At 38.1% G+C, this 22748-nt stretch overlaps 3 long non-coding RNA genes across 3 annotated transcripts; all 3 read right to left on the bottom strand.

Annotated features, from left to right (window-relative positions):
* Positions 1–7130: 7130 nt before the first annotated feature.
* LOC139623003 (uncharacterized) lies at positions 7131–13020 on the bottom strand. Its single transcript, XR_011691405.1, has 3 exons — positions 12942–13020; positions 7549–7645; positions 7131–7256 (listed from the first exon to the last, which is right to left on the bottom strand). It is a non-coding gene; the product is annotated as an uncharacterized lncRNA (long non-coding RNA).
* Positions 11097–11858, bottom strand: LOC139622446 (uncharacterized). The gene is made up of 2 exons (XR_011691267.1): positions 11751–11858; positions 11097–11321 (listed from the first exon to the last, which is right to left on the bottom strand). It is a non-coding gene; the product is annotated as an uncharacterized lncRNA (long non-coding RNA).
* Positions 13021–19086: 6066 nt separating the features above from the next.
* Positions 19087–21011, bottom strand: LOC139622445 (uncharacterized). Its single transcript, XR_011691266.1, has 4 exons — positions 20946–21011; positions 20145–20229; positions 19752–19854; positions 19087–19310 (listed from the first exon to the last, which is right to left on the bottom strand). It is a non-coding gene; the product is annotated as an uncharacterized lncRNA (long non-coding RNA).
* Between the last annotated feature and the right edge of the window lie 1737 nt (positions 21012–22748).

Raw genomic sequence — 22748 nt, 5'->3', positions numbered from 1 at the left:
GAAAAGCTGCTGCCAACACCACCAGTCCTACTGCTGTAAATAATAATAATATAAATGGTGCAATGGGCCTGCAGTTACTTCAATTTTGGCCATAACATATAGAGCACAATCTTGACAGCAATGACAACTTCAAAGTCTTATAAATCTATCCATATATATAATGATATTGCATTTTTTTTATCCTAAAAAAATTCAAACATGATTTAAGACCATGGAAGAAAGTTTCTTTATTCCAAAACTTCCCAAATTGAATTGTGAGGTGTAAAATACGTACCATCTTCAGATGCGATGTGACCCAGTGAACAGGACGTCGATGTGTGCGAGAACTCTCTGATAGTGGCTTTATATATCCTTATTCGTATTTAGATTGTGATGTGACTTAGATATTTGTTTAAGGAGGGGAAAACCACTTTTTTTAGGTTATGTTAACAATGTATCACACATCTCTGAATCATGACATTTTCACCAATGCTTCTTTTCTTTCTACCAACTCACAGGTAAACTGGATTTCAAATTATATCCATATTCCATTTTATTGAACAAATGCAAAAAGAAACACATTGGTGGAAAAAAAATGGCTGAGGAAACAGTCAGTCTGAAACACAAAAACTGTTTTCTTTTTCTAAAACTTTTATTGTTGAGAGATGGAGAACTTGCACTGAAAATAAAGCCACAAATTGTCAACACTTATTAAAAATATGCAGTTTGGATCAATCATAAGATAATAAACAATATATACTTTCAAACCTTTGTTCTCCAAGTGTTTGTCAACAGCTGTGGTCATGAAAAGTCAGTCTTTGTGCTGTGCAACAGACAGAAACTGGACAATACAGTATCAACAAACTGCAGCTCCAAACATTTCTATACTCAGTACATAATTAACAACCTGGAAAAAATAAAAAACCATAACACTCTAACAAATTAGGACAAAGAAATAACTTTACTAAATGTTCACTGGCAAAACTGAACATGACAATAAATGCTTATAAACATTTGGTTCAGTTTAACTGTGAATGTAGGAAGAACACTATAATATCCCAATGGTGACACTGCTAAATACAACAAGGGTGCAGAGGGCATAAAGTGCAAAAGTGTAAATGAAAAACAAACAGTAGAGAACAGGAAGTGTTTTCCCTGTTGCACATCAAAAGAAAAATTGCTCTTTTGGTCACAGTTACCAAACTGGCAGAAAACAGCATGTGAACATGTCATCATGACGACTCACAAACCTACACTATCAGTCCACATACAACAGTGTGAAACCTCATCAGTTTTCTTCAATAAATATTGAATCTGACCAATAACCCAAACCATGAGTGAAATTTAAACATTCCCCAGGGTGGAATATGAATAATCAAAAGGATTATTCAAAAGTAATTAAGTCTCCCAGAAAATGTCCACACCTGCAGCTCTTGGTCTCTGTAATAAACCACATTTCTTTGTTTAACATGGCAGTGTGAATTTTAATTTAGAAATGAATGAAAAAGGAACAGTTTTGCATTTGGGAAGAGTCAGATGAGAAATTAGATAATGTTTTCATTCAGTATCTGTCCATTAAATATGTAGCAACAGCCAGCAGCTGGTTAGCTTAGCTTAGCATAAAGACTGGAAACAGGAGGAAACAGCTCGTCTGGCTCTGTCCAAAGGTGAAGTTTGTTTAACATGGTCAAAAACAGCAGTGTAAAACTGACAAGTTATTATGGGTGTAGGCTAAGGTGTGGTTGTAGAGGAAGAGGCTAATGGTGATGTAGAAGGCAATGAACATGGTGATGGAGTAGTGCTCGTGAGCCTCCGGGCTCACCCACAAAATGGTGTGAATCAGATTCCAGGTTTGTAGAGTGTCTCCAATTGACAGGAATCATTAAAGGACAACTCTGGTGAAAAAAACATCAAAACCCAAAACTACAACAAGTAGCCTATTGTCTTTGTAGCAAGGGCAGATTGGCCAATGGGAGTAGCAGGAGTTTTTCTGGTGGGCTGCTGGACAATTGGGCCGGTAAGTATCTAAATGGACACAAGAAATGCTGCAGATGAAAATTGATTGTAATGTGCCTTGATTGACTGGCCCACAGTGTTGTGTGGTTACTATGTCAGACAGGGTTGGACAGGCCCAATTTTTCTTTTTTTATTATTTTTTTGGGCTTTTTATGTCTTTATTATAGATAAGTGGAGACTGACAGGAAAGGGGAATGACATGCAGGAAAGAGTTGGACCAGTCAGGAGTCGGACCAGTGACTGCCTGCTAAGAGCATCTTGCGCTCACCATGGCCCTAACCACTCGACTACCGGACCGCCCCGGACAGGCCCGATTTAATAGTTATGATCTACCTAATAGTTTCACATATCCTTACCTCACAGCCAGTCAGCTTTGGTCCACCTGGGTCTGTCCCGCCCCCTTTCTCCTTGCTGTTGTCAATCAATCAGACATTTGGAACCATCTGCGTCTGCTGCTATCACAAGAACCGGGGCAGATTTAATGAGTTGGTGGCCCAAGGTGAAAACTGTCCTGCCTTCAAATTTTTACTTAAAAGTTGACCATCACCATAATGAATTTAACTTTACTCAACTTGTGTTCAAAGTGGATATTAGATAATATTGTCACTGTGATGCCAGGATGCCAGAGAAAATGATGTTCTGATCAGGTGTGAATCTGAGAGTTGGAGAAGGAGCTCAACATCATAACAACCAGAAGATTTCTGTCAGAGACAGTGAGAACAAAGCTATTATTGGGCTGTTGAAGCCCTGTGGTTGCCAGAGACCCTCTGAGCTCTAAGCTCTGCTGTCACACAGTGGTGGATTTATTCAATAACATCCTAAAAATGACACCCACAGTAAGTTGTGTTAAAGAAACAAAGAGCAGGCAAGAAGAAACAGAGTTGATGCAGGTTTGTTTATTGGTAATTCATTTTATGTGCACACAATGACCTTGTTGAAAAAATATAGTTGTTGTTTTTTTTTTGGTTTTTTTATCATCTATGCAGTTTGGAGGTCACTCTGTAGTATGTTGAGGGGGGTTGCGCTCCCTTGTGTTGTCTGATTTCAGCACCACCTTGGCAAATCAGACCTTCTTATCAAGAAGCAGCTCACTTTTTGCAGGAATCCCTGAAAAAAGAAAAGAAAAAGAAAGAATATCACCTTCAGATTAGAGAGAAAAATCAAACAGCCTTGTCAAAGTGGTACAAAATTATTAGAATGGGGGGGTCAAAAGAAAAGAGGAGAGTAGTGTACGTTTTGTCTTGGTTAAAAGGAGGCTAATCTCACCTAAAGATCAAAAATATGACTGTTAAATCTTCAGAACAGATCTATGAAGACAACTTGTTTTACAAAGACAGCTGAAATAAGCTTTGGAAGGTGCGTTAGTTTTATGAAATTTCACCTATACATCAATATTGTATTGTGTCAATCAATGATGCTGTGGGGAATGTTTCTAGCCACCCTCCCTTCCTCATTAACTTTTGTACAGCCCCTAAGAACTCTTCAGATAAATCCTACAGAACATGTTTGTTTGATCATAATGAATCCAATCATGAAAATCTTACATCCTATGACAGCGTACACCAGTCTTCAAGCAGGTGCATGACCAGCAGCCTTTCTCCCAGTTAGAGCCAACACTGTGCACCTGCCCATCACGACCCACACACTCTGTATGTGAGGAAATAAAACCACAGTTGAGAGGAGCCGTTGACCAACTGGTCACCCTCTAATAACTCTGCAGTGAATAATTGTGTGTGTGAGTGTGTATTGATGTGTGAATGGGTGTGATTCTGATAAGTCTTGATTCAGCAGGCTGGTGTTGCATAAACACACTCAGACCGATGAAGAAGTACTAAATGGAAATGTGTCCAACTTCTGCCAGACACTGGACAAGTTTCCACTCCAAAATCTGCTGCTGTTAAATTGTATCTCTACAGTTTGTGATCACTCCCACTCACCTTTTAAATGGTTTTCCTTATCATGCGGCTCAGAGTGGCACAGGACAACCAGTACCATAAGACAAATAAACACACGGAGAAAAGCCTGAAAGAGTGAATAAATGACATCTGTAAACATGCTGCATATTTTGTCATCTCTGTAATATGTTATACTCTTCTCCTTAATTAACCTCCATTCAGCACGTCCTTTAAAGATCTCTTGAGGACTGCAAATGAATAGGTGGGATTTATTCATACTTTAGTTGTCAGATAATCCCAACAGGAATCAAACCCCCAAAGGAATAAAAAAAAATGTTCTCCTGTCAGTCTCAATAGGTTTTAGCATTGTAGCTATTCTTGTAAACCACTTAAACTCATCTTGTCTGTAGCATTGGTGAAGAATCTTAATCCCTATGTGACAGGTTATTATGTGATGTTTTTGTTTTCACCAAGCGATTTGTCTTTTTCAACCATTCTTAAATGGATGGAGCTGTATTTTGAAAAGCTGCTGCCAACACCACCAGTACTACTGCTGTAAATAATAATAATATAAATGGTGCAATGGGCCTAAAATCTTGCAGCCATTTGAAAGTAATTGTGGAGCTAAACTATGCACTGCAGTTACTTCAATTTTGGCCATAACATATAGAGCACAAGCTTGACAGCAATGACAACTTCAAAGTCTTATAAATCTATCCATATATATAATGATATTGCATTTTTTATCCTAAAAAAATTAAACCATGATTTAAGACCATGAAAGAAAGTTTCTTTATTCCAAAACTTCCCAAATTGAATTGTGAGGTGTAAAATACGTACCATCTTCAGATGCGATGTGACCCAGTGAACAGGACGTCGATGTGTGTGAGAACTCTCTGATAGCGCCTTTATATTAGAGATGTGCACCACTGCATATCCTCACTCATATTTAAATAGTGATCTGACTCAGATATTTGTTTAAGGTGGAGAAAAGCAGGTTTTTTTAAAGTTATGTTAATAATGTATCTTTAAGGCACACCCCCCAAAACTGAACATTACAATAAATGCTTATAAACATTTGGTTCAGTTTAACTGTGAATGTAGGAAGAACACTATAATATCCCAATGGTGACACTGCTAAATACAACAAGGGTGCAGAGGGCATAAAGTGCAAAAGTGTAAATGAAAAACAAACAGTAGAGAACAGGAAGTGTTTTCCCTGTTGCACATCAAAAGAAAAAAATGCTCTTTTGGTCACAGTTACCAAACTGGCAGAAAACAGCATGTGAACATGTCATCATGACGACTCACAAACCTACACATCAGTCCACATACAACAGTGTGAAACCATCAGTTTTCTTCAATAAATATTGAATCTGACCAACAACCCAAACCATGAGTGAAACGTAAATATCCCCAGGGTGGAATATGAATAATCAAAAGGATTATTTAAAAGTAATTAAGTCTCCCAGAAAATGTCCACACCTGCAGCTCTTGGTCTCTGTAATAAACCACATTTCCTTGTTTAACCTGGAAGGGTTCAATTTAATTTAGGAATGAATTAATAAGGAACAGTTTTGCATTTTGGAAGAGTCAGATGAGAAATTAGATAATGCTTTCATTCATTGTCTTTCCATTAAATATGTAGCAATAGCCAGCAGCTGGTTAGCTTAGCTTAGCATAACGACTAGTAAACAAGAGCAAACAGCTCGTCTGGCTCTGTCCAAAGGTAAAGTTTGTTCAATATTCACAAAAACAGCAGTGTAAAATTGACCATTTGTGCTTTTACAGGATACATGCCACATAATATTTTGGCTGTGAGAGGTGCTGTTGTCCTCACAGTTGTAGTTGTGCGATGTTGTAGTCACAGTTACAAATTGCTGTTTTTGTGCTTTGGTTTTCATGCAGAGTCTGCAAAACTAAACAAGTAACAACAAACATGTTGGAGAGCGAGCTTTACAGGTGCTAGCAGGTGCATTGTGTTACCTTTGATAAGTGGCGTGCCGTCTGCTTTCCCCTTCAACCTGAGCTCCTGACTCAGACCTCATTATCAGGGATTGAGAAATGTCTTCTGTAGACTGCTGTGGTTTGGATGCATCGTTCAAAAACATTTTAATGGAAGATACAGCAGTACAGCTGAATATCTGTGGACATTAAGCAACAAGCTGACAGTGGAGAAACCAGACAGCACACATTTCATAACTCATTAACTAATAAAAGAATGATTTTCCTCAACAAGAATCACTACTCTGAGTAAAAATGAAGCACTTACACAGTGGCCTGGTAGAGTGGAGTGTCTCTGTGATGCCAGGATGCCAGAGAAAATGATGTTCTGATCAGGTGTGAATCCACAGAGATGAGAGTTGGAGAAGGAGCTCAACATCATAACAACCAGAAGATTTCTGTCAGAGAAAGTGAGAAGCAAAACTATTATTGGGCTGTTGAAGCCCTGTGGTTGCCAGAGACCCTCTGAGCTCTAAGCTCTGCTGTCACACAGTGGTGGATTTATTCAATAACATCCTAAAAATGACACCCACAGTAAGTTGTGTTAAAGAAACAAAGAGCAGGCAAGAAGAAACAGAGTTGATGCAGGTTTGTTTATTGGTAATTCATTTTATGTGCACACAATGACCTTGTTGAAAAAATGTAGTTGTTTTTTTTTTTGTTTTTTTTATCATCTATGCAGTTTGGAGGTCACTTTGTAGTATGTTGAGGGGGGTTGCGCTCCCTTGTGTTGTCTGATTTCAGCACCACCTTGGCAAATCAGACCTTCTTATCAAGAAGCAGCTCACTTTTTGCAAGAATCCCTGAAAAAAGAAAAGAAAAAGAAAGAATATCACCTTCAGATTAGAGAGAAAAATCAAACAGCCTTGTGAACGTGGTACAAAATTATTAGGATGGGGGGGTCAAAAGAAAAGAGGAGAGTAGTGTATGTTTTGTCTTGGTTAAAAGGAGGCTAGTCTCACCTAAAGATAAAAAATATGACTGTTAAATCTTCAGAACAGATCTATGAGGTCAGAACAGATCTATGAGGACAACTTGTTTTACAAAGACAGCTGAAATAAGCTTTGGAAGGTGCGTTAGTTTTATGAAATTTCACCTATACATCAATATTGTATTGTGTCAATCAATGATGCTGTGGGGAATGTTTCTAGCCACCCTCCCTTCCTCATTCATTTTTGTACAGCCCCTAAGAACTCTTCAAATAAATCCTACAGAACATGTTTGTTTGATCATAATGAATCCAATCATGAAAATCTTACGTCTGACAGCAGCGTGCACCAATCTTCAAGCAGGTGCATGACCAGCAGCCTCTCTCCCAGTTAGAGCCAACACTGTGCACCTGCCCATCACGACCCACACACCCTGTATGTGAGGAAATAAAACCACAGTTGAGAGGAGCTGTTGACCAACTGGTCACCCTCTAATGAATCTGCAGTGAATAACTGTGTGTGTGTGAGTGTGTGTTGATGTGTGAATGGGTGTGACTCTGATAAGTCTTGATTCAGCAGGCTGGTGTTGCGTAAACACACTCAGACCGATGAAGAAGTACTAAATGGAAATGTGTCCAACTTCTGTCAGACACTGGACAAGTTTCCACTCCAAAATCTGCTGCTGTTAAATTGTATCTCTACAGTTTGTGATCACTCCCACTCACCTTTTGAATAGTTTTCCTTATCATGCAGGTTTAAGAGACACTCCGAGTGGCACAGGACAACCAGTCCCATAAGACAAATAAACACACGGAGAAAAGCCTGAAAGAGTGAATAAATGACATCTGTAAACATGCTGCATATTTTGTCATCTCTGTCATATGTTATACTCTTCTCCTTAATTAACCTCCATTCAGCACGTCCTTTAAAGATCTCTTGAGGACTGCAAATGAATAGGTGGGATTTATTCATACTTTAGTTGTCAGATAATCCCAACAGGAATCAAACCCCCAAAGGAATAAAAAAAAATGTTCTCCTGTCAGTCTCAATAGGTTTTAGCAATGTAGCTATTTGCTTGTATGTCACGGTCATTTGTCATCACAAATGATCCAGTATCATACAAAAGGACACTTTTGACATTTTGTCTGCAACATACCGAATGTAAAAATAAGTATTATTAAATTTAACCTGCAGAAGATATGATTTGTAATGATTGACTGAATCACAGTTTACAACAAGACAGTTTCAATTATTCTTGTAAACCACTTAAACTCATCTTGTCTGTAGCATTGGTGAAGAATCTTAATCCCTATGTGAAAGGTTATTATGTGATGTTTTTGTTTTCACAAAGCGATTTGTCTTTTTCAACCATTCTTTAATGGATGGAGCTGTATTTTGAAAAGCTGCTGCCAACACCACCAGTCCTACTGCTGTAAATAATAATAATATAAATGGTGCAATGGGCCTGCAGTTACTTCAATTTTGGCCATAACATATAGAGCACAATCTTGACAGCAATGACAACTTCAAAGTCTTATAAATCTATCCATATATATATAATAATATTGCATTTTTTTTATCCTAAAAAAATTCAAACATGATTTAAGACCATGGAAGAAAGTTTCTTTATTCCAAAACTTCCCAAATTGAATTGTGAGGTGTAAAATACGTACCATCTTCAGATGCGATGTGACCCAGTGAACAGGACGTCGATATGTGCGAGAACTCTCTGATAGTGGCTTTATATATCCTTATTCGTATTTAGATTGTGATGTGACTTAGATATTTGTTTAAGGAGGGGAAAACCACTTTTTTTAGGTTATGTTAACAATGTATCACACATCTCTGAATCATGACATTTTCACCAATGCTTCTTTTCTTTCTACCAACTCACAGGTAAACTGGATTTCAAATTATATCCATATTCCATTTTATTGAACAAATGCAAAAAGAAACACATTGGTGGAAAAAAATGGCTGAGGAAACAGTCAGTCTGAAACACAAAAACTGTTTTCTTTTTCTAAAACTTTTATTGTTGAGAGATGGAGAACTTGCACTGAAAATAAAGCCACAAATTGTCAACACTTATTAAAAATATGTAGTTTGGATCAATCATAAGATAATAAACAATATATACTTTCAAACCTTTGTTCTCCAAGTGTTTGTCAACAGCTGTGGTCATGAAAAGTCAGTCTTTGTGCTGTGCAACAGACAGAAACTGGACAATAAAGTATCAACAAACTGCAGCTCCAAACATTTCTATACTCAGTACATAAATAACAATCTGGAAAAAATTAAAAACCATAACACTCTAACAAATTAGGACAAAGAAATAACTTTACTAAATGTTCACTGGCAAAACTGAACATGACAATAAATGCTTATAAATATTTGGTTCAGTTTAACTGTGAATGTAGGAAGAACACTATAATATCCCAATGGTGACACTGCTAAATACAACAAGGGTGCAGAGGGCATAAAGTGCAAAAGTGTAAATGAAAAACAAACAGTAGAGAACAGGAAGTGTTTTCCCTGTTGCACATTAAAAAAAAATTGCTCTTTTGGTCACAGTTACCAAACTGGCAGAAAACAGCATGTGAACATGTCATCATGACGACTCACAAACCTACACTATCAGTCCACATACAACAGTGTGAAACCTCATCAGTTTTCTTCAATAAATATTGAATCTGACCAATAACCCAAACCATGAGTGAAATTTAAACATTCCCCAGGGTGGAATATGAATAATCAAAAGGATTATTCAAAAGTAATTAAGTCTCCCAGAAAATGTCCACACCTGCAGCTCTTGGTCTCTGTAATAAACCACATTTCTTTGTTTAACATGGCAGTGTGAATTTTAATTTAGAAATGAATGAAAAAGGAACAGTTTTGCATTTGGGAAGAGTCAGATGAGAAATTAGATAATGCTTTCATTCAGTATCTGTCCATTAAATATGTAGCAACAGCCAGCAGCTGGTTAGCTTAGCTTAGCATAAAGACTGGAAACAGGAGGAAACAGCTCGTCTGGCTCTGTCCAAAGGTGAAGTTTGTTTAACATGGTCAAAAACAGCAGTGTAAAACTGACAAGTTATTATGTGTGTAGGCTAAGGTGTGGTTGTAGAGGAAGAGGCTAATGGTGATGTAGAAGGCAATGAACATGGTGATGGAGTAGTGCTCGTGAGCCTCCGGGCTCACCCACAAAATGGTGTGAATCAGATTCCAGGTTTGTAGAGTGTCTCCAATTGAAAGGAATCATTAAAGGACAACTCTGGTGAAAAAAACATCAAAACCCAAAACTACAACAAGTAGCCTATTGTCTTTGTAGCAAGGGCAGATTGGCCAATGGGAGTAGCAGGAGTTTTTCTGGTGGGCTGCTGGATAATTGGGCCGGTAAGTATCTAAATGGACACAAGAAATGCTGCAGATGAAAATTGATTGTAATGTGCCTTGATTGACTGGCCCACAGTGTTGTGTGGTTACTATGTCAGACAGGGTTGGACAGGCCCAATTTTTCTTTTTTTATTATTTTTTTGGGCTTTTTATGTCTTTATTATAGATAAGTGGAGACTGACAGGAAAGGGGAATGACATGCAGGAAAGAGTTGGACCAGTCAGGAGTCGGACCAGTGACTGCCTGCTAAGAGCATCTTGCGCTCACCATGGCCCTAACCACTCGACTACCGGATCGCCCCGGACAGGCCCGATTTAATAGTTATGATCTACCTAATAGTTTCACATATCCTTACCTCACAGCCAGTCAACTTTGGTCCACCTGGGTCTGTCCCGCCCCCTTTCTCCTTGCTGTTGTCAATCAATCAGACATTTGGAACCATCTGCGTCTGCTGCTATCACAAGAACCGGGGCAGATTTAATGAGTTGGTGGCCCAAGGTGAAAACTGTCCTGCCTTCAAATTTTTACTTAAAAGTTGACCATCACCATAATGAATTTAACTTTACTCAACTTGTGTTCAAAGTGGATATTAGATAATATTGTCACTGTGATGCCAGGATGCCAGAGAAAATGATGTTCTGATCAGGTGTGAATCTGAGAGTTGGAGAAGGAGCTCAACATCATAACAACCAGAAGATTTCTGTCAGAGACAGTGAGAACAAAGCTATTATTGGGCTGTTGAAGCCCTGTGGTTGCCAGAGACCCTCTGAGCTCTAAGCTCTGCTGTCACACAGTGGTGGATTTATTCAATAACATCCTAAAAATGACACCCACAGTAAGTTGTGTTAAAGAAACAAAGAGCAGGCAAGAAGAAACAGAGTTGATGCAGGTTTGTTTATTGGTAATTCATTTTATGTGCACACAATGACCTTGTTGAAAAAATATAGTTGTTGTTTTTTTTTTTTTTTTTTTATCATCTATGCAGTTTGGAGGTCACTTTGTAGTATGTTGAGGGGGTTGCGCTCCCTTGTGTTGTCTGATTTCAGCACCACCTTGGCAAATCAGACCTTCTTATCAAGAAGCAGCTCACTTTTTGCAGGAATCCCTGAAAAAAGAAAAGAAAAAGAAAGAATATCACCTTCAGATTAGAGAGAAAAATCAAACAGCCTTGTCAAAGTGGTACAAAATTATTAGAATGGGGGGGTCAAAAGAAAAGAGGAGAGTAGTGTACGTTTTGTCTTGGTTAAAAGGAGGCTAGTCTCACCTAAAGATCAAAAATATGACTGTTAAATCTTCAGAACAGATCTATGAAGACAACTTGTTTCACAAAGACAGCTGAAATAAGCTTTGGAAGGTGCGTTAGTTTTATGAAATTTCACCTATACATCAATATTGTATTGTGTCAATCAATGGAGAATGTTTCTAGCCACCCTCCCTTCCTCATTAACTTTTGTACAGCCCCTAAGAACTCTTCAGATAAATCCTACAGAACATGTTTGTTTGATCATAATGAATCCAATCATGAAAATCTTACATCCTATGACAGCGTACACCAGTCTTCAAGCAGGTGCATGACCAGCAGCCTTTCTCCCAGTTAGAGCCAACACTGTGCACCTGCCCATCACGACCCACACACTCTGTATGTGAGGAAATAAAACCACAGTTGAGAGGAGCCGTTGACCAACTGGTCACCCTCTAATAACTCTGCAGTGAATAATTGTGTGTGTGAGTGTGTATTGATGTGTGAATGGGTGTGATTCTGATAAGTCTTGATTCAGCAGGCTGGTGTTGCATAAACACACTCAGACCGATGAAGAAGTACTAAATGGAAATGTGTCCAACTTCTGCCAGACACTGGACAAGTTTCCACTCCAAAATCTGCTGCTGTTAAATTGTATCTCTACAGTTTGTGATCACTCCCACTCACCTTTTAAATGGTTTTCCTTATCATGCGGCTCAGAGTGGCACAGGACAACCAGTACCATAAGACAAATAAACACACGGAGAAAAGCCTGAAAGAGTGAATAAATGACATCTGTAAACATGCTGCATATTTTGTCATCTCTGTAATATGTTATACTCTTCTCCTTAATTAACCTCCATTCAGCACGTCCTTTAAAGATCTCTTGAGGACTGCAAATGAATAGGTGGGATTTATTCATACTTTAGTTGTCAGATAATCCCAACAGGAATCAAACCCCCAAAGGAATAAAAAAAAATGTTCTCCTGTCAGTCTCAATAGGTTTTAGCATTGTAGCTATTCTTGTAAACCACTTAAACTCATCTTGTCTGTAGCATTGGTGAAGAATCTTAATCCCTATGTGACAGGTTATTATGTGATGTTTTTGTTTTCACCAAGCGATTTGTCTTTTTCAACCATTCTTAAATGGATGGAGCTGTATTTTGAAAAGCTGCTGCCAACACCACCAGTACTACTGCTGTAAATAATAATAATATAAATGGTGCAATGGGCCTAAAATCTTGCAGCCATTTGAAAGTAATTGTGGAGCTAAACTATGCACTGCAGTTACTTCAATTTTGGCCATAACATATAGAGCACAAGCTTGACAGCAATGACAACTTCAAAGTCTTATAAATCTATCCATATATATAATGATATTGCATTTTTTATCCTAAAAAAATTAAACCATGATTTAAGACCATGAAAGAAAGTTTCTTTATTCCAAAACTTCCCAAATTGAATTGTGAGGTGTAAAATACGTACCATCTTCAGATGCGATGTGACCCAGTGAACAGGACGTCGATGTGTGTGAGAACTCTCTGATAGCGCCTTTATATTAGAGATGTGCACCACTGCATATCCTCACTCATATTTAAATAGTGATCTGACTCAGATATTTGTTTAAGGTGGAGAAAAGCAGGTTTTTTTAAAGTTATGTTAATAATGTATCTTTAAGGCACACCCCCCAAAACTGAACATTACAATAAATGCTTATAAACATTTGGTTCAGTTTAACTGTGAATGTAGGAAGAACACTATAATATCCCAATGGTGACACTGCTAAATACAACAAGGGTGCAGAGGGCATAAAGTGCAAAAGTGTAAATGAAAAACAAACAGTAGAGAACAGGAAGTGTTTTCCCTGTTGCACATCAAAAGAAAAAAATGCTCTTTTGGTCACAGTTACCAAACTGGCAGAAAACAGCATGTGAACATGTCATCATGACGACTCACAAACCTACACATCAGTCCACATACAACAGTGTGAAACCATCAGTTTTCTTCAATAAATATTGAATCTGACCAACAACCCAAACCATGAGTGAAACGTAAATATCCCCAGGGTGGAATATGAATAATCAAAAGGATTATTTAAAAGTAATTAAGTCTCCCAGAAAATGTCCACACCTGCAGCTCTTGGTCTCTGTAATAAACCACATTTCCTTGTTTAACCTGGAAGGGTTCAATTTAATTTAGGAATGAATTAATAAGGAACAGTTTTGCATTTTGGAAGAGTCAGATGAGAAATTAGATAATGCTTTCATTCATTGTCTTTCCATTAAATATGTAGCAATAGCCAGCAGCTGGTTAGCTTAGCTTAGCATAACGACTAGTAAACAAGAGCAAACAGCTCGTCTGGCTCTGTCCAAAGGTAAAGTTTGTTCAATATTCACAAAAACAGCAGTGTAAAATTGACCATTTGTGCTTTTACAGGATACATGCCACATAATATTTTGGCTGTGAGAGGTGCTGTTGTCCTCACAGTTGTAGTTGTGCGATGTTGTAGTCACAGTTACAAATTGCTGTTTTTGTGCTTTGGTTTTCATGCAGAGTCTGCAAAACTAAACAAGTAACAACAAACATGTTGGAGAGCGAGCTTTACAGGTGCTAGCAGGTGCATTGTGTTACCTTTGATAAGTGGCGTGCCGTCTGCTTTCCCCCTCAACCTGAGCTCCTGACTCAGACCTCATTATCAGGGATTGAGAAATGTCTTCTGTAGACTGCTGTGGTTTGGATGCATCGTTCAAAAACATTTTAATAGAAGATCAATGCAGTACAGCTGAATATCTGTGGACATTAAGCAACAAGCTGACAGTGGAGAAACCAGACAGCACACATTTCATAACTCATTAACTAATAAAAGAATGATTTTCCTCAACAAGAATCACTACTCTGAGTAAAAATGAAGCACTTACACAGTGGCCTGGTAGAGTGGAGTGTCTCTGTGATGCCAGGATGCCAGAGAAAATGATGTTCTGATCAGGTGTGAATCCACAGAGATGAGAGTTGGAGAAGGAGCTCAACATCATAACAACCAGAAGATTTCTGTCAGAGAAAGTGAGAAGCAAAACTATTATTGGGCTGTTGAAGCCCTGTGGTTGCCAGAGACCCTCTGAGCTCTAAGCTCTGCTGTCACACAGTGGTGGATTTATTCAATAACATCCTAAAAATGACACCCACAGTAAGTTGTGTTAAAGAAACAAAGAGCAGGCAAGAAGAAACAGAGTTGATGCAGGTTTGTTTATTGGTAATTCATTTTATGTGCACACAATGACCTTGTTGAAAAAATGTAGTTGTTTTTTTTTTTGTTTTTTTTATCATCTATGCAGTTTGGAGGTCACTTTGTAGTATGTTGAGGGGGGTTGCGCTCCCTTGTGTTGTCTGATTTCAGCACCACCTTGGCAAATCAGACCTTCTTATCAAGAAGCAGCTCACTTTTTGCAGGAATCCCTGAAAAAAGAAAAGAAAAAGAAAGAATATCACCTTCAGATTAGAGAGAAAATCAAACAGCCTTGTGAATGTGGTACAAAATTATTAGGATGGGGGGGTCAAAAGAAAAGAGGAGAGTAGTGTACGTTTTGTCTTGGTTAAAAGGAGGCTAGTCTCACCTAAAGATAAAAAATATGACTGTTAAATCTTCAGAACAGATCTATGAGGTCAGAACAGATCTATGAGGACAACTTGTTTTACAAAGACAGCTGAAATAAGCTTTGGAAGGTGCGTTAGTTTTATGAAATTTCACCTATACATCAATATTGTATTGTGTCAATCAATGATGCTGTGGGGAATGTTTCTAGCCACCCTCCCTTCCTCATTAACTTTTGTACAGTCCCTAAGAACTCTTCAAATAAATCCTACAGAACATGTTTGTTTGATCATAATGAATCCAATCATGAAAATCTTACGTCTGACAGCAGCGTGCACCAATCTTCAAGCAGGTGCATGACCAGCAGCCTCTCTCCCAGTTAGAGCCAACACTATGCACCTGCCCATCACGACCCACACACCCTGTATGTGAGGAAATAAAACCACAGTTGAGAGGAGCTGTTGACCAACTGGTCACCCTCTAATGAATCTGCAGTGAATAACTGTGTGTGTGTGAGTGTGTGTTGATGTGTGAATGGGTGTGACTCTGATAAGTCTTGATTCAGCAGGCTGGTGTTGCGTAAACACACTCAGACCGATGAAGAAGTACTAAATGGAAATGTGTCCAACTTCTGTCAGACACTGGACAAGTTTCCACTCCAAAATCTGCTGCTGTTAAATTGTATCTCTACAGTTTGTGATCACTCCCACTCACCTTTTGAATAGTTTTCCTTATCATGCAGGTTTAAGAGACACTCAGAGTGGCACAGGACAACCAGTCCCATAAGACAAATAAACACACGGAGAAAAGCCTGAAAGAGTGAATAAATGACATCTGTAAACATGCTGCATATTTTGTCATCTCTGTCATATGTTATACTCTTCTCCTTAATTAACCTCCATTCAGCACGTCCTTTAAAGATCTCTTGAGGACTGCAAATGAATAGGTGGGATTTATTCATACTTTAGTTGTCAGATAATCCCAACAGGAATCAAACCCCCAAAGGAATAAAAAAAAATGTTCTCCTGTCAGTCTCAATAGGTTTTAGCAATGTAGCTATTTGCTTGTATATCACGGTCATTTGTCATCACAAATGATCCAGTATCATACAAAAGGACACTTTTGAGATTTTGTCTGCAACATACCGAATGTAAAAATAAGTATTATTAAATTTAACCTGCAGAAGATATGATTTGTAATGATTGACTGAATCACAGTTTACAACAAGACAGTTTCAATTATTCTTGTAAACCACTTAAACTCATCTTGTCTGTAGCATTGGTGAAGAATCTTAATCCCTATGTGACAGGTTATTATGTGATGTTTTTGTTTTCACAAAGCGATTTGTCTTTTTCAACCATTCTTTAATGGATGGAGCTGTATTTTGAAAAGCTGCTGCCAACACCACCAGTCCTACTGCTGTAAATAATAATAATATAAATGGTGCAATGGGCCTGCAGTTACTTCAATTTTGGCCATAACATATAGAGCACAATCTTGACAGCAATGACAACTTCAAAGTCTTATAAATCTATCCATATATATAATGATATTGCATTTTTTTTATCCTAAAAAAATTCAAACATGATTTAAGACCATGGAAGAAAGTTTCTTTATTCCAAAACTTCCCAAATTGAATTGTGAGGTGTAAAATACGTACCATCTTCAGATGCGATGTGACCCAGTGAACAGGACGTCGATGTGTGCGAGAACTCTCTGATAGTGGCTTTATATATCCTTATTCGTATTTAGATTGTGATGTGACTTAGATATTTGTTTAAGGAGGGGAAAACCACTTTTTTTAGGTTATGTTAACAATGTATCACACATCTCTGAATCATGACATTTTCACCAATGCTTCTTTTCTTTCTACCAACTCACAGGTAAACTGGATTTCAAATTATATCCATATTCCATTTTATTGAACAAATGCAAAAAGAAACACATTGGTGGAAAAAAAATGGCTGAGGAAACAGTCAGTCTGAAACACAAAAACTGTTTTCTTTTTCTAAAACTTTTATTGTTGAGAGATGGAGAACTTGCACTGAAAATAAAGCCACAAATTGTCAACACTTATTAAAAATATGTAGTTTGGATCAATCATAAGATAATAAACAATATATACTTTCAAACCTTTGTTCTCCAAGTGTTTGTCAACAGCTGTGGTCATGAAAAGTCAGTCTTTGTGCTGTGCAACAGACAGAAACTGGACAATAAAGTATCAACAAACTGCAGCTCCAAACATTTCTATACTCAGTACATAAATAACAATCTGGAAAAAATAAAAAACCATAACACTCTAACAAATTAGGACAAAGAAATAACTTTACTAAATGTTCACTGGCAAAACTGAACATGACAATAAATGCTTATAAATATTTGGTTCAGTTTAACTGTGAATGTAGGAAGAACACTATAATATCCCAATGGTGACACTGCTAAATACAACAAGGGTGCAGAGGGCATAAAGTGCAAAAGTGCAAATGAAAAACAAACAGGAGAGAACAGGAAGTGTTTTCCCTGTTGCACATTAAAAAAAAATTGCTCTTTTGGTCACAGTTACCAAACTGGCAGAAAACAGCATGTGAACATGTCATCATGACGACTCACAAACCTACACTATCAGTCCACATACAACAGTGTGAAACCTCATCAGTTTTCTTCAATAAATATTGAATCTGACCAATAACCCAAACCATGAGTGAAATTTAAACATTCCCCAGGGTGGAATATGAATAATCAAAAGGATTATTCAAAAGTAATTAAGTCTCCCAGAAAATGTCCACACCTGCAGCTCTTGGTCTCTGTAATAAACCACATTTCTTTGTTTAACATGGCAGTGTGAATTTTAATTTAGAAATGAATGAAAAAGGAACAGTTTTGCATTTGGGAAGAGTCAGATGAGAAATTAGATCATGTTTTCATTCAGTATCTGTCCATTAAATATGTAGCAACAGCCAGCAGCTGGTTAGCTTAGCTTAGCATAAAGACTGGAAACAGGAGGAAACAGCTCGTCTGGCTCTGTCCAAAGGTGAAGTTTGTTTAACATGGTCAAAAACAGCAGTGTAAAACTGACAAGTTATTATGTGTGTAGGCTAAGGTGTGGTTGTAGAGGAAGAGGCTAATGGTGATGTAGAAGGCAATGAACATGGTGATGGAGTAGTGCTCGTGAGCCTCCGGGCTCACCCACAAAATGGTGTGAATCAGATTCCAGGTTTGTAGAGTGTCTCCAATTGAAAGGAATCATTAAAGGACAACTCTGGTGAAAAAAACATCAAAACCCAAAACTACAACAAGTAGCCTATTGTCTTTGTAGCAAGGGCAGATTGGCCAATGGGAGTAGCAGGAGTTTTTCTGGTGGGCTGCTGGACAATTGGGCCGGTAAGTATCTAAATGGACACAAGAAATGCTGCAGATGAAAATTGATTGTAATGTGCCTTGATTGACTGGCCCACAGTGTTGTGTGGTTACTATGTCAGACAGGGTTGGACAGGCCCAATTTACACATATCCTTACCTCACAGCCAGTCAACTTTGGTCCACCTGGGTCTGTCCCGCCCCCTTTCTCCTTGCTGTTGTCAATCAATCAGACATTTGGAACCATCTGCGTCTGCTGCTATCACAAGAACCGGGGCAGATTTATTGAGTTGATGGCCCAAGGTGAAAACTGTCCTGCCTTCAAATTTTTACTTAAAAGTTGACCATCACCATAATGAATTTAACTTTACTCAACTTGTGTTCAAAGTGGATTTTAGATAATATTGTCACTGTGATGCCAGGATGCCAGAGAAAATGATGTTCTGATCAGGTGTGAATCTGAGAGTTGGAGAAGGAGCTCAACATCATAACAACCAGAAGATTTCTGTCAGAGACAGTGAGAACAAAGCTATTATTGGGCTGTTGAAGCCCTGTGGTTGCCAGAGACCCTCTGAGCTCTAAGCTCTGCTGTCACACAGTGGTGGATTTATTCAATAACATCCTAAAAATGACACCCACAGTAAGTTGTGTTAAAGAAACAAAGAGCAGGCAAGAAGAGACAGAGTTGATGCAGGTTTGTTTATTGGTAATTCATTTTATGTGCACACAATGACCTTGTTGAAAAAATATAGTTGTTTTTTTTTTTGTTTTTTTTATCATCTATGCAGTTTGGAGGTCACTTTGTAGTATGTTGAGGGGGGTTGCGCTCCCTTGTGTTGTCTGATTTCACCACCACCTTGGCAAATCAGACCTTCTTATCAAGAAGCAGCTCACTTTTTGCAGGAATCCCTGAAAAAAGAAAGAAAGAATATTACCTAACCAATTACCTACTAACAAAAGAGGAGAGTAGTGTATGTTTTGTCTTGGTTAAAAGGAGGCTAGTCTTACCTAAAGATCAAAAATATGACTGTTAAATCTTTTACAGATTTAATATTATTCCTCATTTTCAGTAGCTTAGTTTTTCCTGTATAACTACATAAGGTCAGAGCAGATCTATGAAGACAACTTGTTTTACAAAGAGAGCTGAAATAAGCTTTGGAAGGTGCGTTAGTTTTATGAAATTTCACCTATACATCAATATTATATTGTGTCAATCAATGATGCTGTGGGGAATGTTTCTAGCCACCCTCCCTTCCTCATTAACTTTTGTACAGCCCATAAGAACTCTTCAAATAAATCCTACAGAACATGTTTGTTTGATCATAATGAATCCAATCATGAAAATCTTACATCCTATGACAGCGTACACCAGTCTTCAAGCAGGTGCATGACCAGCAGCCTTTCTCCCAGTTAGAGTCAACACTGTGCACCTGCCCATCATGACCCACACACCCTGTATGTGAGGAAATAAAACCACAGTTGAGAGGAGCCGTTGACCAACTGGTCACCCTCTAATAAATCTGCAGTGAATAATTGTGTGTGTGAGTGTGTATTGATGTGTGAATGGGTGTGACTCTGTTAAGTCTTGATTCAGCAGGCTGGTGTTGTGTAAACACATTCAGACCGATGAAGAAGTACTAAATGGAAATGTGTCCAACTTCTGTCAGACACTGGACAAGTTTCCACTCCAAAATCTGCTGCTGTTAAATTGTATCTCTATAGTTTGTGATCACTCCCACTCACCTTTTGAAGGGTTTTCCTTATCATGCGGCTCAGAGTGGCACAGGACAACCAGTACCATAAGACAAATAAACACACGGAGAAAAGCCTGAAAGAGTGAATAAATGACATCTGTAAACATGCTGCATATTTTGTCATCTCTGTAATACGTTATACTCGTCTCCTTAATTAACCTCCATTCAGCACGTCCTTTAAAGATCTCTTGAGGACTGCAAATGAATAGGTGGGATTTATTCATACTTTAGTTGTCAGATAATCCCAACAGGAATCAAACCCCCAAAGGAATAAAAAAAAAAATGTTCTCCTGTCAGTCTCAATAGGTTTTTAGCATTGTAGCTATTCTTGTAAACCACTTAAACTCATCTTGTCTGTAGCATTTGTGAAGAATCTTAATCCCGATGTGAAAGGTTATTATGTGATGTTTTTCTTTTCACAAAGCGATTTGTCTTTTTGAACCATTCTTTAATGGATGGAGCTGTATTTTGAAAAGCTGCTGCCAACACCACCAGTCCTACTGCTGTAAATAATAATAATATAAATGGTGCAATGGGCCTAAAATCTTGCAGCCATTTGAAAGTAATTGTGGAGCTAAACTATGCACTGCAGTTACTTCAATTTTGGCCATAACATATAGAGCACAAGCTTGACAGCAATGACAACTTCAAAGTCTTATAAATCTATCCATATATATAATGATATTGCATTTTTTATCCTAAAAAATTTCAACCATGATTGAAGACCATGAAAGAAAGTTTCTTTATTCCAAAACTTCCCAAATTGAATTGTGAGATGTAAAATACGTACCATCTTCAGATGCGATGTGACCCAGTGAACAGGACGTCGATGTGTGTGAGAACTCTCTGATAGCGCCTTTATATTAGAGATGTGCACCACTGCATATCCTCATTCATATTTAAATAGTGATGTGACTCAGATATTTGTTTAAGGTGGGGAAAAGCAGTTTTTTTTAAAGTTATGTTTATAATGTATCTTTAAGGCACGCATCTCTGAATTGTGACATTTTCACCAATGCTTCTTTTCTTTCTACCAACTCACAGGTAAACTGAATTTCAAATTATACTCATATTCCATTTTATTGAACAAATGCAAAAAGAAACACATTGGTGAAAGAATGGCTGAGGAAACAGTCTGTCTGAAACACAAAAACTGTTTTCTTTTTCTAAAACTTTTATTGTTGAGAGATGGAGAACTTGCACTGAAAATAAAGCCACAAATGTAAACATTTATTAAAAATATGTAGTTTATGTAGTTATATGTAGTAATGAAAAGTCAGTATTTGTGCTGTGCAACAGACAGAAACTGGACAATAAAGTATCAACAAACTGCAGCTCCAAACATTTCTCACCCCAACCCCCAACCCCCAACCCCATCCCAAGCCTTCGCCGCTTCCTCCCATCCAGTGCGGCGGGCGGGGTCCGATGGCAGCGCCTTAATGGCAGCGGCTGAGGCTGGCTGTCTGTCTGCACTGGAATCGCCTCCTCCCCCCTTCCCCCCCTCCCCTAGAGCAAGTTGTTTGCAACCCCCCCCCCCCCCCTTTCTCCTCTTTCTTTCTCCTCTCCTCTCCTTCTCCCCCTTTCCTCCCTCCCCTCTTTGCTGCACAGTCATCCTGTTATGTCTGTCTTATTATATGTTGGATGCCCTAGGTGTAGACGGGGTGATTATTGTAATTTCTCTGTAATTGTACTTGTACTGTTACAGTGACAATAAAGCTCATCATCATCATCATCATCATTTCTATACTCAGTACATAATTAACAACCTGGAAAAAATAAAAAAAACATAATACTCTAAGCCTGTGAATATTCTCATTTGTCCAGGTCATAGTATCTCAAAGGAGTTTTAAATCGAAAGCAACTGGACTTGCTTATTTGTCGAGGAAGACGTTTCACCTCTCATCCAAGAGGCTTCATCAGCCATGCTTTCAATTTAAAACTCCTTTGAGATAATACTCTAACAAATCAGGACAAAGAAATAAGTTTACTTAAGGCTTATTGGCAAAACTGAACATTACAATAAATGCTTATAAACATTTGGTTCAGTTTAACTGTGAATGTAGGAAGAACACTATAATATCCCAATGGTGACACTGCTAAATACAACAAGGGTGCAGAGGGCATAAAGTGCAAAAGTGTAAATGAAAAACAAACAGTAGAGAACAGGAAGTGTTTTCCCTGTTGCACATCAAAAGAAAAAAATTGCTCTTTTGGTAGCAGTTACCAAACTGGCAGAAAACAGCATGTGAACATGTCATCATGACGACTCACAAACCTACACATCAGTCCACATACAACAGTGTGAAACCATCAGTTTTCTTCAATAAATATTGAATCTGACCAACAACCCAAACCATGCGTGAAACGTAAATATCCCCAGGGTGGAATATGAATAATCAAAAGGATTATTTAAAAGTAATTAAGTCTCCCAGAAAATGTCTACACCTGCAGCTCTTGGTCTCTGTAATAAACCACATTTCTTTGTTTAACCTGGAAGGGTTCAATTTAATTTAGGAATGAATTAATAAGGAACAGTTTTGCATTTTGGAAGAGTCAGATGAGAAATTAGATAATGCTTTCATTCATTGTCTTT

The sequence above is a fragment of the Trachinotus anak genome, unplaced genomic scaffold, assembly GCF_046630095.1.
Source record: "Trachinotus anak isolate AG129_WGS33_773 ecotype Australia unplaced genomic scaffold, CSIRO_AGI_Tana_v1 ptg000007l, whole genome shotgun sequence".
Lineage (NCBI taxonomy): Eukaryota > Metazoa > Chordata > Actinopteri > Carangiformes > Carangidae > Trachinotus > Trachinotus anak.
Note: the sequence above shows the minus strand (reverse complement) of the source record. Positions and strands in the feature narration are given on the sequence as shown.